Source organism: Oncorhynchus mykiss, chromosome 18 (genome assembly GCF_057628025.1).
Source record: "Oncorhynchus mykiss isolate SJ-2025 chromosome 18, ASM5762802v1, whole genome shotgun sequence".
Lineage (NCBI taxonomy): Eukaryota > Metazoa > Chordata > Actinopteri > Salmoniformes > Salmonidae > Oncorhynchus > Oncorhynchus mykiss.
In genome coordinates, this window is record NC_143039.1 from 39,216,601 (window position 1) to 39,220,163 (window position 3,563).

The 3,563-nt window shown below is 40.4% G+C and overlaps 1 pseudogene; it reads right to left on the reverse strand.

The window, feature by feature from the left end:
• Positions 1-2,505: 2,505 nt before the first annotated feature.
• LOC110496926 (dolichol-phosphate mannosyltransferase subunit 3-like) lies at positions 2,506-2,756 on the reverse strand (annotated as a pseudogene).
• Positions 2,757-3,563: the final 807 nt, after the last annotated feature.

Below are 3,563 nucleotides of genomic sequence, written 5' to 3' on the forward strand. Positions count from 1 at the left end.
TTTCTGCTCTTTTGCACACCAATATCTCTACCTGTACATGACCATCTGATCATTTATCACTCCAGTGTTGTTAATCTGCAAAATTGTAATTATTCGCCTACCTCCTCATGCCTTTTGCACACAATGTATATAGACTCCCCTTTTTTTCTACTGTGTTACTGACTTGTTAATTGTTTACTCCATGTGTAACTCTGTTGTCTGTTCACACTGCTATGCTTTATCTTGGCCAGGTCGCAGTTGCAAATGAGAACTTGTTCTCAACTAGCCTACCTGGTTAAATAAAGGTGAAAAAAAAAATAATAATAATTATGTGGTTGAAGTAAAGAAGCTCCTAAGCTGAGGCCATATGTTGAGATATTCATCAAACACACACACACACACACACACACACACACACACACACACACACACACACACACACACACACACACACACACACACACACACACACACACACACACACATACATACATACACACACATACATACATACATACATACACACACACACACACACACACACACAAAGAGAGAGAAAGAGCGCTTTGGGAAAACTGTCAGTCTTTATTAGGTCGCAATTGCCTCAGGACACAAGTCTGAAACATTACAATGGAATGTGCCCTTTTTGAACACAAAAACTGGCCAATGCGATCAACAGCTGAATCTCCAGACATACTACTCAATTAGCTAGACAGTACGCAATTGTTTGACATTCCTGGGACAGAAACTAGTCCCGTTCTGTACCAGCATGACCCTTGAGTTTCATTAGTAGGCTTTTCACAATGAACTACACTTGGCCACAGAACAGTGATTTGACTGTGCTTTATGTTATAGACATTCCTAAAGGGTCTTGTCTATTTCCTTCACAGTGCACAAGTGCCCTTTATAGGGTTATCGTAATAGTACAAGCACTAGTGATGTAATAGTACAAGTATTTAATGTGTTTGCTCTGTTTCCCTTGATGTTATTGGATAAAACCAAGCATATGTAAGCAGCAGTCTGTTCATTTGTTACCAGTGGCATCAGAACATACACGACTGTTCAAAAGTTTGGGGTCACTTAGAAATGTCCCTGTTTTTGAAAGAAAAGCAAATGTTTTGTCTTGATTAGAAATACAGTGTAGACATTGTTAATGTAAATGACTATTGTAGCAGGAAACGGCTGATTTTTTTTATGGGATATCTACATAGGGGTGCAGAGGCCCATTATCAGCAACCATCACTCCTGTGTTCCAATGGCATGTTGTGTTAGCTAATCCAAGTTTATCATTTTAAAAGGATAATTGATCATTAGAAAACCCTTTTGCAATTATGTTTGCACAGCTGAAAACTGTTGTACTGATTAAAGAAGCAATAAAACTGGCCTTCTTTAGACTAGTTGAGTATCTGGAGCATCAGCATTTGTGCGTTCAATTACAGGCTCAAAATGGCCAGAAACAAACTACTTCTAAAAGTCATTAGTCTATTCTTGTTCTGAGAAATGAAGTCTACTCTATGCGAGAAACTGCCAAGAAACTGAAGATCTTGTACAACGCTGTGTACTACTCCCTTCACAGAACAGTGCAAACTGGCTCTAACCAGAGTATAAAGAGGAGTAGGAGGCCCCTGCACAACTTAGCAAGATGACAAGTACATTAGAGTGTCTAGTTTGAGAAACAGACACCTCACAAGTCCTCAACTGGCAGCTTCATTAAATAGTACCTGCAAAACACCAATCTCAACATCAACAGTGAAGAGGCGACTCCGGGATGCTGGCCTTCTAGGCAGAGTTCCTCTGTCCAGTGTCTGTGTTCTTTTGCCAATCTTAATCTTTTATTTTTTTGGGACAATCTGGGATATGGGTTTTTCTTTGCAACTCTGCCTAGAAGGCCAGCATCCCGGAGTCGCCTCTTCACTGTTCACTCTTCACTCTTCTTCAAATCAGCCGTTTCCAGCTACAATAGTCATTTACAACATTAACTATGTCTACACTGTATTTCTGATCAATTTGATGTTATTTTAAAGGACAAAAAAATAGCTTTTCTTTCAAAAACAAGGACATTTCTAAGTGACCCCAAACTTTTGAACGGTAGTGTACGTGACCAACTTGCAAACACAATAGGGATAGGAATCTTTGCTAAAACAGTATTGATTTATTTTCAGAAAACATATCTGCTGAAAGACCTGATCTGAGGGCTATGTGTTACTGTTTTTTTGTAAGATGCACTGTCTAAATGGCTACTGGATAGTGCTGTCAGATATGGATGATGGATGAGTCTTCCGTGTGACTAGGCATCAGTATAGGTTAAATAATGAACAGGAATTACAGCATCCAATGATGTATGTAACTCAGGAAGAACCTATTTGATTTTAAGACTTTATCCACTCCACTCTATGGACATTGGGAACTGTAGGAAATGTAAAAAAGACATGGTCCATGGTAAAAACTTTGCGTTGTGTATGTGTCCAAATCTGTCTTTGTGGTGTCTAAAACAGTCTCTCTAAGAGTCTCTATAGTCTCAACTTTTCACATCTTCAAACCTTTTTTTCTCAGGTCCTACTTGGCCTCCTTTATCTGAGCCTTTAGTTCTTTGGATGCCTCCTCACAGTCGTTGAAGGTGGCTACCTTGTAGCAGCCGAAAACTACCAGCAGATACTCAGGCATGGGCCCGGCCACCTCCCTGTAGGCCTCTGGGAGCCTCGTGCCTCAAAAGTCACGAGAGCCAATGCGGCACCTATTACCGAGATGCCGAACACCCACTCCAGGAGCTTGGTCATGTAGACCAGGATGATGGGAATCTTCAGGGCTCGGGTGCTTTCTCCGATGATGTAGTTTCAGTAGATGAAGAGGCGAAGTGAGAGGGCTCACTCTCGCCAAATTCTGTTCAGTATAAACCCAATGCATTTCTTAGGGTAATAATATGCAGACCTAAGCTTGTCGCCTGCCTTCCCGCCTTTGGGACAAAGATCCCATTGTTAGGGAAGAAACATGAGCATCTTGTCATTATATACAGATCTCTGGTTTCAGCCTCTTGTGATTGGAAAATAAAGTTGGCGGGTCCACAGTGCACTGTTAAGATGTTGGATTGCCTTTAAAGGAAATTGATGTTTCGCCAAAACTATTTAATTACTCCTGTCTAAATAAAATCATTCAAAATACTTCACCAGGGAGCATGACTTAGCCTCAGAGGATCATTAGCTTCTTTATTTTTTGCCACGCACATGTTGATGCTGGATCAGATCCAGAAAGATAATTGATTTTTATCACCTACAACAATATGAATGTATTATTAAATGGATGTGTCACATGCGCCACACTCAATGTAATAATTTTTCATGCAAGTAGAATAAGTAGACAATTTAGTGTACGTTTTTACAGTGATCTTTTTAAAGAGGTGGATTTGGCGCATGTGCACTTGGTCAAGAACAATACAGATTCATCGTCTCCTCTGCCCAGGGCTCATTGTTTTATGCCACGTTCAAAACAACTGGGAACTCTGAAAAATACGAGGTCAAATCATGATGTCAGTGATCTTTAGGTCAGAAAGTCAGAGCTCTAGAAAGAGGCCCGAGTTCCCGAGTTGG